Here is a 15,376-nt window from a genome sequence, read left to right as displayed (position 1 = left end):
TCCCAACTAATAAATTTCACATACAAATGACAAAAGTAAAGTATGAAACTTTCACACATACATATTCACATATAATGAACATAGAATATGACGGTTAATTATTTTTATGATTCGGTTTTGTGGTCCCGAAACCACTTTTCAACTAGGGTCAAATTAGGGTTGTCACAATAAGTGTTTTGGTTAATGATATAGTCATTTGAATTGGCTTGTAATTATGGTTCATATTATAGTCTTTATGGAGCTTAATTGATGGAAGTTGAAATGGTATTCAAAATGCATGTGATGGAATGTTCTTTGATATGGTTGAATTTGGTCATTATGGTTTAGGTAATGTAGTTTACATATAAGGCTAATGATGCTAATTGTTAAGTGGTCAATTTGGTATGTCAAGTGAGATTTTGATATGCGAACCCAGTGGTAAGTTTTGGCATGAACTTAGTTATAAGTTGGTTGAGTTTTGGCTAAACTATTCACATATGTATGATTATTGTGATTTGAGGTGCCCATTGGGCATATTGGTTGTGTGAATATATACCTTATTGATTTAGCTTGTTGATGCATTATTTGATGTACTTTGAATGCTTGAGTACATGTGGAAAATTGGTTGTAGGTGTGTGTATGATTGGGTGAGAAAAATGGCTTCAAATGACCTATTTTTCGTCCACGTGGCCAGAGACAGGAGCGTATGTCTCAATTGTGTGTGACACATGGCCATGCGACACGACCGTGTGTCCCCTGTGGTTATCAAAGGGTTGCAAGTCAGGTTGTTACACGGCCTAGCACATGGCTTAGCTCACGGGTGTATGAGGTCATTTCGAAGGGTACATGGCCAGGCACATAGGTATGTGGCTTGGCCGTGTGACCAAAGTCAGTGAGTTACACGGGTATAGACATGGGCTGGGACACGGTCATGTGTCCTTACTTCGAATGTGCACACATCTTGGCCATACGGTTGTGTGACCCCTGTAGTTTTGAAAACTTTCATTGTTTCTTGAAAAATTCTATAAGCTTCCGATTTAGTCCCGACTTGTTTCTAATGTGTTTTTAGGGCCTTGAGGGCTTATATAAGGGGAAATATGCATGTTATGGATTAGTTTTGCTATGTGTAATGATGTAGACTAAAATGTTTTTAAAATTTTTGTTTGTTTGAAATGTACACTCTGGTAATGCTCTATACCCTGTTTCGGCAACAGATATAGGTTAGGGCTATTTCATATGTGGTTATGATAACTATTGTGAAAGTGCAAGTGCATACATTATTTGTATATGTTAAATGTTTAGTAACAGTGTTTTACTAAAGATGCAAATATACAGTGATAATGCATGGATAATTGGTAAGTGATATGTGTTTGATTTCGGATATTTTGACCTTGTGATTTTGAAACTGTTCGATATAGTTGGCATGCCATAGGATTGTGAGTACTCACCTATATGTACAGTGATTTTGGGCTTTGAGGCCTTGGGGCATGTTGGAGGGATAAGGGAATAAGAAGAGTGTTAGCTTTACGCTTCACTTTTGGGACATGTTTGACTCTATGAGTCTATGTGGTGTGTTGAAGATCCGTGTATCCGATGAGTGTTGGTAGAGCTCACTTTTATGTTTCATAGCTCAAGTGCCAAATTATCTTAAATTATGAATATGTATGTACTGTGTTATGTGTTTATATGATACATGACCGTATGCAATTTATCTATAAACATGTATTTGAGTATTCTGATATATGCTTGAATGTAATGTGATTATATAAGTATTGTGATATGTGCTTGAATGTTACGTGATTATATGAGTATTGTGATATATGCTTGAGTGTTATGTGATTATATGAGTATTGTGATATATATTTAAATGTTATGTGAATATATGAGTGTTATGGTATATGCTTAAATGCTATGTGATTATATGTGTAATGTGATATATACTTAAAGGTGAACGTGATTACCACTTAAATGAACTAGTAAATAATGCACAAGTGAGTATAATATGACATTATGTTGGAATTTTTGAGGTTGTGTTATATGGTTGTTTCATTAATGCTTTATGAATTGTTTGCATGGTAGTTGTTCTAGGTATTCACTGAGCTCGTTAAGCTCACCCACTCCTTTCTTAAAACCCTTTCAGAGTAGTTAAGTGTTGGTGTGAACGGTGTGGTTCCATTTATGTGTTTTCGTAGGTGTTATCATTATTTTTTTTTGTTTTTAGGAATAAGGCAATGCGGTAGACTTTTAATGATATTTGTTATGGTGTTTTGAAAGTTCCATAGCTTAATTGCTTTTAGTATTTTGAGAATTGAATCGTATTATGTTGATTATTGTTTGAACTTATTTTCGATGTTTAAGACTACTATTACGACCGTTTTGATTTTTTTGATGATGATATGATAGCATGATAGATTGGTACATGTTGGAATTATTTATATGCTCAAGTATGTTGTATTTTTCTAGTCTAGAGCAAAGGTATCGATAATTATGTTTTAAAAATGATACCTCTGTGTTTTAAGACGTGAAGGGAAGTCAATATAAAGACTTGGTATCAATACTCTATCACGAGTATCGATACTCAGGGTAATTTTATCGATAATTTTGCAAATGTACCTATATTTTTCGAGAATTTGACTTTAGTCGAGAAACAGAAGGCTGATTTGCTACCAATTTTCCAAGTTGTATCGATACCACTTGAGGAAATTATTGATACCCATGTTCTAGTATCGATACCTACATGATTGTCTTAGAAATTTTGCTAAGTGGTCCTAATGCATGTTTAATTATTATTATAATTTTATTTAAAGTATGTTTGACGTGTTTTAATGATGGTTGATATATGTTTGCCTAAAAATTTATAAGATTACTGATAAAGAGGATGATTTCTTAATAATATAAAAATTTACAGTGAGTATGACATGAGATGGTGATGCGGCATACTGATTTTTGGGCTTGGTGACCAGGCCAGGTATAGGGTGTTACATTTGGTGGTATCAGAGCTCTAAGTTCAATGACTCTCAAACCTAGGTGATTATTGTGTGTTTGGAGTTTCGAAACTCATGAGACTAAATTTCTCTATTTTCTTGGAATTGTGATATAACTCTGTTTGAATTGCATGAGATTGTTTAAAATCTTTTGATTGAATTGCATGTGGGGTAGGAATGGGAACACATTGCCTTTAATCCTAAATTTTGCTTGCAGGAACAAGACTTAGATCATCTCCTTGCCATTCACATAATTTATTTATTTATTTGTTTGTTTGTATGTTAGATTAGATTCGATATGCCTCGCAGATATGTTAATGTGAGTGTGAATGTATTCGTTTGTTTTGAGTGCATTAGCTAGTAAGTTGGAAATTCAAGTAAGAGTGATTGTTGAGGGTATTTTTGCCTTGTAATCACTTCTTTCATTCTCATTTGATAGATTTAGGTTCTATGCCTTCATAATTTTTAAGTGATTGAGCTAGTAAGTACAGAATCTCGATAGAGAGTAGTGAATTAGGAATATCAGTTACGAGTTTTTTAGACAAAAATGTCATAGTGAATAGAGGAAGTTCTTAGCAAAGTTACCATAGAATAGTCTATGGTAGTTAATAAACCGTAAATTATACATATTTTTTACCCCATGTTTAATGCATTTTATGGATGATTTCCCATTAGAATTGGTGAATTCGATGCTCCTAATGCTTTAATTTCATGTTTTATACTTAGGAGAGCATATGAGAGTGAAAGGAATGAGAAATAGCCCAAAAACAGAGAAAATGGGCCAAAGTACGAATTCAACACGACCTGGACCTCCTTACACGGGCAGACTACACGGCTGTGTCAATTTGGCAGGCTCGAACACGGCCTGAAGTAATCGAACATGGGTGTGTGCCACGGGCATGTCCCTGTCGTACCCAAGTTGAGTCCAATCCGGAAAAGGCTAATTTTGTGGGCTTTTAGACATTCCAAAGCCTATAAATACACCCTAGAGGAGGAAGAAAAGGACATGGAGAATAGGGAGTAAGGAATTACTCCAATGAAGCCGATTGATCTATCTCAGAAGCCGGATTCATCATCAAGGCTGAAGATCTCTCCTCAATTTCCCTTTAGGAGTTTTGGGTTTTCTTTATGTTTTGTATTCTTTATTCTTCTGAGATGTTTTCTTATTTAGTTAGGAACTAAAACCCCTAAATACCTAAGGGGAATGAAACCTATGACAAATCTTGTTATTATTTTCTGAATCACATGATAAATATTTAACTTGTTCTTAATTATGTGTTCTTAATTCTTGTTTTGATATCCCAGGATACTGATTCAAGACAAGCTCTTATTCAGAGGAGGAATAGACCCTGTCTAAGAGTACATTTGTCATAATTAAGCGGAGTTGATTGCGCGCCTAGACATAGGGTGACAAGATTTTGTCGGATTAGAGTGAAACCTAATAAAGGGATCCATAGATCGAGTTAATACAACCTAGAGTGTTAATTAGAGAAAAGTCTCGGTTATTCAATCTAGGGATTAGACGTTATTATCTTGAATAGGGATAATAACATAACTTAGGGATCTCTACGGAACAAGTTGAATGAATAAATCGTCCGATTCGGAGCCAGAATAACAAGTAAAGTCTAGGTGGATTTTTCCTTAGGTATTGTCTTAAGTCAATCGATTTTCCCCAAAAGCAATTCCTCAATTCTTTTCTTTGTGAGTTCATAGTTTAGATAATTAGTTAATTAAAACAAAACCTCTTTATTCTTAGGCTAGATAATAAAAAGACAATCATTACTAGTACTTTTAGTTCCTTTGGGTTTGACAATCCGGTCTTGCTAAAACTATACTACTGTTCGATAGGTACACTTGCCTACATCGCAATAATAGTTAGTTGAAGAACGAGTAATTATAAATATTTAAAACCTATCACAAAATCACGCGATCAAGTTTTTGGCGCCGTTGCCGGGGAGCTAAGATATTAGGAACGCTCAATTTTTATTACTTTAGCCATTTATTTTTCTTGCAATTTAATTTAATTTTATTATTAGTTATTAACTTAGTTTTTCTTTCTCTTGGCAGGTTTTTATAGTTTATAACTAGAAGAAACCGTCAGGACCATTACTTTTTAATGAAGAAATCGATCGTACAGTTCACAGAAATCAAAGAGAAATAACGCGAAGCTTACGATACACAGACAATGAGCAAGAAGACGATACTCAACCCCCAATCGAAGAGATGGCTGAAAACCAAGACAATCAGCTACCTCTTGCAATCGCAGCTAATCAAAATCCTGCTCCACGCACTATGTATGATTATGCTAAACCTTTTTTAACAGGAACTGAATCTAGCATAGTTATACCTACTGTAGCTGCAAATACTTTTGAATTAAAACCTAACACTATTCAAATGGTACAGTAATTTGTTCAGTTTGATGGTTTGCAGGATGAAGATCCCAACGCTCACTTAGCAAACTTTCTGGAATTTTGCGATACATTTAAACTCAATGGCATTTCTGATGATGCTATTCATCTTCGGTTATTCCCTTTTTTATTAAGTAACAAAGCTAAATAGTGGTTGAACTCGTTACCACGAGGGTCAATTACTACTTGGGAACAAATGACCGAAAAATTCTTACTAAAATATTTTCCGCAGGCTAAATTGGCTAAATTACGTAATGATATCTCTTCTTTTGTGCAGATGGATTTAGAAACCCTCTACGATGCATAGGATAGATACAAGGACTTACTGAGAAGGTGCCATCACCATGGGTTACCGTTTTGGCTCCAAGTTCAAACATTCCACAATGGTCTAAATCCTTCGACTCAGCAAATGGTTGACGTAGCTGCTGGAAGAACCATCAATAATAAAACACCTGAAGATGCCTATGAGTTTATTGAGGAGATGTCACTGAATAAGTATTAGTGGCAAGTCATAAGGACAAAGCCAACGAAAGCAGTCGGTGTTTATAATGTCGATTCGGTCACCATGCTGTCAAATCAGGTAGAACTCTTGAATAAAAAGATTGATGGTTTTCTTAGTTATTTACAGGTTCACCCAGTAATGCAGTGCGAAGCAAGTAGCGGTGGAACAAGCCATTCGGAATACCAACTTTATGGCCATAACATGGATAACGAGCAACTAAACTACATGGGAAATAATCCTCGACCTCAAAACAATCCATTTAGTAACACTTACAATGCAGGTTGGAGGAACCGTCCCAATTTTTCATGGGGAGGCCAAGGAAATCAAAGACCACAACATCCTCCGGGTTTTCAGCAACCACACTACCAACAGGAAAAGTAGCTGAACCTTGAAGAGATGCTCTCAAAGTTTATATCGGTGTCAGAAACTCGTTTCCAGAACACCGAGACAGCACTTAAGAATCAACAAGCATCGATCCAAGGGCTCGAAACTCAGATAAGCCAGCTATCCAAATTAATTTCAGAAAGACCACTAGGGAGTTTCCCTAGTAACACCCAATCAAAAGAGCATGTAGAAGCAGTTACACTAAGGAGTGCGAAAGTGTTAGCGGAAACTGAAAAGAAGCTAGCACAAGAAGCCGTGATAAGTAAAAGAGGGAAAGAAAAAACCGAAAATAGTGACAAACGAGTGCCAAAAGAATATAAACCTCCGGTTTCGTACCCAACAAAATTGAAAAAAGATCGTATTGATGCGCAATTCGGTAAATTTCTTGAACTTTTTAAGCAACTACATATCAACTTACCTTTTTTTGAAGCCATCTCGCAGATGCCTACATATGCAAAATTTTTAAAGGAGCTTCTAACAAATAAAAGGAAATTCGAGGACTTGGCTACAGTAGAACTCAACAAGGAGTGCTCAACCATACTCCAAAATAAGTTGCCAACCAAACTGAAAGATCCAGGGAGTTTTACTATCCCTTGCTCCATTGGTAGTCTAAATGTTAAGAAAGCACTAGCTGATTTAGGTGCTAGCGTTAATTTGATGCCATATAAAATATTCAAACAACTTGGTCTTGGGGAACCTAAACCTACTAGGATGAGTATTCAATTAGCCGATAGATCTGTTAAACATCCTAGGGGCATTATAAAAGACATACTCATGAAAGTAGATAAATTCATATTTCCTGTTGACTTTTTTGTGCTTAACATGGATGAAGATGTGGAAGAGCCCTTAATTTTAGGGCACCCATTTTTTGCCACTGCTAGGGCTGTAACGATGTGGGTGACGATAAATTGGCACTTAGAGTAGGTGACGAGGAGATTATCTTTAAAATTTATGATGCTATGAGGTTTTATAGCGAACAGGATGATTCATGTTATTTTATTGACTCTATTGATCATACTACTCAAGACTCTTTTCAGGAAATTATACAGGAGGGCACATTGGAACTGTATCTAGCTCAAGAAGAGGAGACAGATGATGAACCTAATGAGCACTCTTCAAAACAAGTAGAATATGAGTGCATTAAGCTAAACAATGAACTTAAGCAAAAACCTTCTATTGAAGAGCCTCCCAAACTGGAACTTAAATAATTACCAAATCACTTGGAGTACGCATTCCTTGGAAATAACTCTACATTACCAGTTATCATTGCTTCTAACTTGCAACCCAATGAGAAAGAGGAATTAATCCAAGTATTAAAAGAAGATAAAAAGACCATAGCTTGGAAAATTTCTGACATTAAAGGAATCAGCCCTTCTTTTTACACCCACAAAATTTTGATGGAAGATGAATACAAACCGTGCGTGCAAGCTCAAAGACGACTGAACCCCAACATGAAGGAAGTTGTAAAAGTCGAGGTAATTAAACTTTTAGATGCTGGGATTATTTATCCTATTTCTGACAGTTCTTGGGTAAGTCCAGTGCAGGTTGTCCCTAAGAAAGGCTGCATGACGGTTGTGACCAACGAGAAGAATGAATTAATCCCAACAAGGACAGTCACAGGATGGAGACTTTGCATTGATTACAGGAAACTGAATGATGCCATAAGAAAAGATCACTTCCCCTTGCCATTCATTGACCAAATGTTGGAAAGATTATCCGGGCACATGTACTACTGCTTTCTAGACGGACTCTCGGGTTACTTCCAAATCCTAATAGCTCTTAAAGATCAAGAAAACCGGACATTCACATGCCCATATGGTACGTTCGCTTATCGTACAATGCCTTTTGGATTATGTAATGCTCCTGCCACTTTTCAGCGTTGTATGATGGCCATATTCAACGAACTCGTGGAAGATATCATGGAAGTATTTATGGATGATTTCTCGGTATTCGATAACTCTTTCCATCTCTGCCTTAAAAATTTAAAACGAGTTTTAATAAGATGTGAGGAAACGAACCTTGTGCTTAACTGGGAGAAATGCCACTTCATGGTTCAAGAAGGTATTGTATTAGGGCATAAAATTTCTAGTAGAAGGATTGAGGTGGATAAATCTAAAATAGAAACAATCGAAAAATTACCGCCTCCTAGTTCGGTGAAGCCTATTAGAAGCTTTTTAGGACATGCTGGTTTTTATAGAAGATTTATTAAGGATTTTTCTAAAATAGCTAAGTTTTTGACTAAATTGCTAGAAAAAGATATACCTTTCAATTTCAATCAGGAGTGCTTAGAAGCATTCAATACTCTAAAGGATAAATTAATTAATGCTCCAATTAAATTGCACTTGATTGGAATTTACCATTTGAATTAAAGTGTGATGTGAGTGACTTTGCAGTAGGTGTAGTACTGGGACAGCGGAGAGACAAGCATTTTCAACCTATCTATTATGCTAGCAAAACTTTGACAACGGTACAAGAGAATTATACTACTACGGAAAAAGAGTTGCTAGTTGTGGTTTTTGCATTTGATAAATTTCGATCATATCTCATATTGTCTAAAGTTGTTGTGTACACTGACCATTCTGCCCTTCGCTACCTTTTAACTAAAACTGATGCAAAACCTCGACTCATTCGATGGATTCTCCTATTGTAGGAATTCGACTTAGAAATTAAGGATAAGAAAGGAGCTAAAAATCTCGTAGCTAATCACCTGTCCAGGCTTGAGAACTCCAATACCAGAGAACTAGATGAAGTTGAAATAAATGATTCATTCCCTGAAGAACAATTTTTTGCTATATCTGACTCCGAGGTACCTTGTTTTGTAGACATCGTGAATTTTTTAGTCGCTAACATTATCCCAAAAGGGTTAACACACGAGCAAACAAGGCGATTCTTTAATGATGTGAAACACTACTTTTGGGACGACTCCATTCTGTTTTGTAGATGTGCAGATCAAATCACTAGAAGATGCGTTACAGGATCAGAAACATCAAAAATATTGGAACATTGCCATTCAGGGCCAACCGGAGGACACTTTAGTTGAACTAAGACCGCACACAAAATACTTGAATCAGGTTTTTATTGGCCTTCGTTATTCAAAGACACTAACAGGTATGTTACTTCATGTGACAAATGCCAACGGACAGGTAACATACCTAAACATGATGAAATGCCTCAAAACTATATGCTTTCATGTGAAATATTTTACATTTAGGGTATCGATTTCATGGGCCCATTCCCCAGTTCATTTGGGAATAAATACATCTTAGTAGCAATTGATTACATGTCCAAATGGGTGGAAGCCCAAGCTCTACCTACTAATGATGCTAGAGTGGTAGTACGTTTCCTTAAGAAACTCTTCTCGAGATTCGAAACACCTAGAGCAATTATCAATGACAGGGGCACTCATTTTTGTAATACCCAATAAGAAATACGGAGTTCATCATAGAACAGCCACCCTATACCATCCTCAAACTAATGAACAAGTTGAAGTAGCAAAACGAGAAATCAAATGGATCTTTAAAAAAACAGTAGAATCAAATAGAAAAGATTGGGCAATGAAAGTAGATGATGCCTTTTGGGCTTACAGAACTGCTTTTAAGACCCCCATAGGGACATCACCTTACAGACTTGTTTATAGAAAAGGTTGTTATCTACCATACGAACTAGAGCATAAAGCATTTTGGGCTATCAAAATTCTAAACATTAATCCCGAACTTGCCGGAAAAAGCAGGTTGATGCAGCTGAATGAGCTTGATGAGTGGCGGGCCAATGCATACGAAAATTTACGCCTATTCAAGGAAGCAACAAAGCGGTGCCATGACACTTGGTTAAAACAACGAAAGCAATTTGAAGTTGGAGATCTTATCTTACTATATAACTCAAGACTCAGATTGTTTCCTGGGAAACTCAAATCACGATGGTCAGGGCCTTTTGTAATTTAATCTGTTCTTCCATATGGCACAATAGAGGTGAGTCACCCGTCATACGGTATTTTCAAAGTAAATGGACATCATCTCAAACTTTTTAATGGTGAGAATTTTAAAAATGATGGAGAGGAGCTACGACTCCACAAACTGCCCTGAATAAACCAACAAGGTAACATCGAGCTTAGGCTATAAGCAAGCGCTTCTCGGGAGGCAACTCGAGTACTAACGATTTTAAATTATTTAAATTTCAAATTTTAAACATTTAGGTCACTAACAGAGTATTTGAAGCACAGGTTCCCAGCTCCACACGGCCGATCACACGATCGTGCTTATGGCTGTGTGACCACCACGGATAGAAACAAGGCCGTACGAGACGACCGTGCGACAACAGGCTAAAAGTTATCCTTCCCAACACGGGATGCGATAAGTGGCCACGGGCGTGCGACCTGGCCGTGGTCAAATCTGCCAAACGAACACAGACATGAGACGCGCTCGTGTCTAGCACCTGTGGACCACATTGTCAGAATGACACGGGCATACGAAAACCTACACGACCGTGGGAGAAGCGAACCATGCAAAACACGGCCGTGTGACATGATCATGTAGCCACACGACCTATACACACGGGCGTACGAGAAGGCCGTGTGACGATATCACAATTCATGACGAACACGGACGGGACACGAGCCTCACGGGTGTGTGCACCGGCCGTGCCACTTGAAAAACTAGAATAATTATCTTATTTTATTTTTATTTTTTTAAGTTTTTAAGATTTATTTGTTTTCCTTTTAAAAACGGCTTACCTTCAGAGTCAAGCTTGCCATCTAGAGTTATTTCCAATACTCGATCTCGCCAATCCAAGAATATCATCCATTCTTAATACAGGAAGTTTCACTTCTCCCCCTATCTTCTTTTTATACTTTAATATCTATCTTTGTACATTGAGGGCAATGTACATCTTAAGTGTGGGGGGTATTTATTTCATTATCAGAAAAATCCCTGAATGATTGCCTTGTTCTCTTGAAAAGCTTTCATATCATATTTAGGATAAATTTTAATTAATTTATGATTTTGATTGATATATCTTGAATTAAAACATAGGCAATTATGCATTGATTGTTTAAACTTTAAGACATTAGAGAATCAAGCATGATGAGTTGATTTTTAAGAATTCAAAATGTTAGGCTGTTTCCCCAAAGTTTAGGTATTACTTTGAATTGGAATTCACAAGTTTTTAACATAAAAAAGCCATAATTTTTGTGAGATTTTTGAGCCTTTTGAGCATCTATTAATTCTTTCATGCTCACTCTTATTATTGCTTTGAGTGCATCAGTATTGAACTGTTATTCTAGAACTTGCTTGATTATACATGTTGAGACCATACCATTTGATTTGATATGTCAAAATGATTAAGGCACTTAGGATTAACCCACTCATGCCATGAAAAGCCTACCTCCACGATTAGCCCCTAGTAAACCCCCTTGAGCCTAACAAACCATTCTTTGTATTACCCTTACTATTAACCCTTAACCCATTATTGTTGAAACCCCTAAGTTAATCCCTATTTTTGTCGAGATTTGAGTTACATGGATTGCTTAGCTATGTTTTGTTCTTAATAGTTAGTCTATGTTATTTAACTTGTTCTTAAAAAAAACTATGTATATTTATTAGTAATTCCATATTCTGAGAAAAAGCTCTATTGTACGCAAGTTAAGATTAACTCTTTTTCTAGTTAGGAAAATTTTCAATTCAACCTCGATTCTAACCCTTTCCTTCAGCTTGTGACCACACCCCCTAACCAAGCCTCATTACAACCCTCTAAAGACCTTTTGATTAATGTATCATCTTAAATTATAGTGGTAGAGATTTGATTTTCATGCAAGCCTATGGTAATGACTTTTCATTATTGACTATTGAGTGCTTCATTTATTGTCCTTAAACACCTCGAGGGATTTGAGTGAATCTTTAGTGAGGATGTAAAACTCTGTGATATTTTGAATCAAAGGTAATTACTTAGATGAGGGGAGACACCTATGTTTGCATGAATAAAATGCTCAACTTAGAATGTTTGGAACTTTTATGTTATTTTAGTTGAATTCTCAATGTATGCTTACTTATGGATTAATGTGAGATATTATCGATAGAAATTATAAATTGAGAAGAATTTATTTTGATTATGAGTTGAGAATTTTGCTTGAGGACAAGCAAATGCTTAAGTGTGGGGGTATTTGATAAACCGTAAATTATACATATTTTTACCCCATGTTTAATGCATTTTATGGATGATTTCCCATTAGAATTGGTGAATTTGATGCTCTAATGCTTTAATTTCATGTTTTATACTTAGGAGAGCATAGGAGAGTGAAAGGAACGAGAAATGGCCCAAAAACGGAAAAAATAGGCCAAAGTACGAAATCAACATGGCCTGGACCTCCTTACACGGGCAGACCACACGGCCGTGTCAATTTGGCAGGCTCGAACACGGCCTAAAGTAATCGAACATGGGTGTGTGCCACGGGCGTGTCCCTACCGAACCCAAGTTGAGTCCAATCCGAAAAAGGCTAATTTTGTGGGCTTTTAGGCATTCCAAAGCCTACAAATACACCCTAGAGGAGGAAGAAAAGGACACGGAGAATAGGGAGTAAGGAATTACTCCAATGAAGCCGATTGATCTATCTCAGAAGTCGAATTCATCATCAAGGCTAAAGATCTCTCCTCAATTTCCCTTCAGGAGTTTTGGGTTTTCTTTATGTTTTGTATTCTTTATTCTTCTGAGATGTTTTCTTATTTAGTTATGAACTAAAACCCCTAAATACCTAAGGGGAATGAAACCTAGGACAAATCTTGTTATTATTTTCTGAATCGCATGATAAATATTTAACTTGTTCTTAATTATGTATTCTTAATTCTTGTTTTGATATCCCGGGATACTGATTCAAGACAAGCTCTTATTCAGAGGAGGAATAGACCCTGTCTAAGAGTATATTTGTCATAACTAAATGGAGTTGATTGCGCGCCTAGACATAGGGTGACAAGATTATGCCAGATTAAGGTGAAACCTAAGAAGGAGATTCATAGATCGAGTTAATGCAACCCTAGAGTGTTAATTAGAGAAAAGTCTCAGTTATTTAATCTAGGGATTAGACGTTATTAGTCTTGAATAGGGATAATAACATAACTTAGGGATCTCTACGGAACAAGTTGAATGAATAAATCGTCCGATTCAGGGCCAGAATAACAAGTAAAGTCTAGGTGGATTTTTCCTTAGGTAATGTCTTAAGTAAATCGATTTTCCCCAAAAGTAATTCCCCAATTCTTTTCTTTGTGAGTTCTTAGTTTAGATAATTAGTTAATTAAAACAAAACCTCTTTATTCTTAGGCTAGATAATAAAAAAGCAATCATTACTAGTACTTTTAGTAACTTTGGGTTCGACAATCCGGTCTTGCTAAAACTATACTACTGTTCGATAGGTACACTTGCCTACATCGCAATAATAGTTAGTTCAAGAACAAGTAATTATAAATATTTAAAACCTATCACGAAATCACGCGATCAATAGTGAATAGTATCTTTAAAGAAAAGCAGTAGGAAGTTAGAGAGAATAAGAATCAAAGTGCGCAACGAAAGTGTGATGGTCAGTTTAGAAGTAGAAGTAGCAAATTCTTTGATTAAGCAAGTAACGTGTTAGCAAGGAATTTTGAGGACAAAATTCTTTTTAAAGGGGGAGAATTGTAACACATCAAAATAGGGCCTATGAGTTTTAGGGGTAATTTAGGAATTTTAACCTTAGAGTGTTCAAAATTTTGTGGCATGGTATATCAATAATGTTTTCGATTATGGTTTTTAGAAAAGTAAATCAATTTCTAAAAATGAGTCTTAAACACATTTAACTTTGAAAAAAGGTCAGTTTTGTAAAAGAGTCAAAACTTAGAGTTTTTAAGAGACAATTAGACCATATTTTAAAATCCAATCTAAAACCCCCATTTATAGATTTTAAAATCTCAAACCTTCCATTCGGAGTAATACTCTTTTACCAACTTTAATAAGAAGTAAAACAAGTTAAATAAAATAATCTCAAATTAATTTAACTTAATTGAAAATTAGTTTAGATATAAAACACTAAATAGATTAAAACTTCCTACAAAGAGTTGCAAACAGCAACAGATGTAAGGCAACAAGTAATGGAGAATCAGGGAACTAAGTGCTCAATTTGAATAGCAACCAACAACAATTAATAGCCTTTTGAAGAAGCAAATGAACCAGTAAAACAGAAAAATAAGAGTAATTTTAGTGGTCGAAGTCTGAATTTTGGAATTATGGATGAGGCTTAATGGTTTGCAAAGTTGCCACTGATTTAATCCACAATTAATGTAACACCCCAAACCTGGCCTAGACGTTATGGTCGAATCTAGCGATGTCACATTGAAGTGTTTCGTAAAGCGTGATAACATTTGAAAAGCCCAATCTTTATTAAACCTCTTTGTGTGATCTAAAGATGATTTTAAAACTTATGTCGCTATCAAAATTATTTTCTTTAAAACGTTTTCAATTTCAACATCTTGTTTGTAGCAGAAGCTCTTAAAACATGTTGTGCGAAACGGGGTATTTTGAAAAACATTTATCCTTTTGAAAACCCACGTCTTGTTCCTACTGCTAATAGTATTAAAGCAAGAGAAATATAAATCCCCAAATTAGAAATAAAATCCAAAGAGGCCTTATTACATAAAAATACCCAAATTAAACTACTTATAAATTAAAAGATAAATATGAAAGCGTAAGCTGTTGTGTGGCCACCTTCGAGTCCCTCGCAGCACTGATCCACCTAAGGATTACCTGCACAGATAAGTAGAAAGGCGAGTTTATGAAAACTCAGTGTGTAATCCCTTAAACCAGACAGTCAAAAACAAGCATAGTCTGGGCCTAAGCCCATATCAGTAACAGTGACAATATCAGTTTGGACTTTAGCCCATCTCAATACAGAATCAGTCATGTGTATGGGCCTTAGCCCATTGCAGTAAAAGTAAACAGTGCAGTAACAGTAAACAGTATGCAAGTCCTACCCATCCAGCCTCTACACTCCATCTCCGTCCAACCCTACACTCCATGTGGGGATATAATCAACCCACCCATCCCTACACACCAGAATTAGTATTGTGGCACTAAACAGTTTTTGCAGCAGAGCTGCCAGTACA

The 15,376-nt window shown here is 36.1% G+C and overlaps 1 non-coding gene across 1 annotated transcript; it reads right to left on the bottom strand.

The window, feature by feature from the left end:
* Window positions 1-5,615: 5,615 nt before the first annotated feature.
* On the bottom strand, window positions 5,616-5,722 carry LOC121217369 (small nucleolar RNA R71). The gene has a single exon (XR_005913466.1). It is a non-coding gene; the product is annotated as a small nucleolar RNA R71 (small nucleolar RNA).
* Window positions 5,723-15,376: the final 9,654 nt, after the last annotated feature.

This window comes from Gossypium hirsutum, chromosome A02, assembly GCF_007990345.1.
Source record: "Gossypium hirsutum isolate 1008001.06 chromosome A02, Gossypium_hirsutum_v2.1, whole genome shotgun sequence".
In the NCBI taxonomy this organism is placed as follows: Eukaryota; Viridiplantae; Streptophyta; class Magnoliopsida; order Malvales; family Malvaceae; genus Gossypium; species Gossypium hirsutum.
Note: the sequence above shows the minus strand (reverse complement) of the source record. Positions and strands in the feature narration are given on the sequence as shown.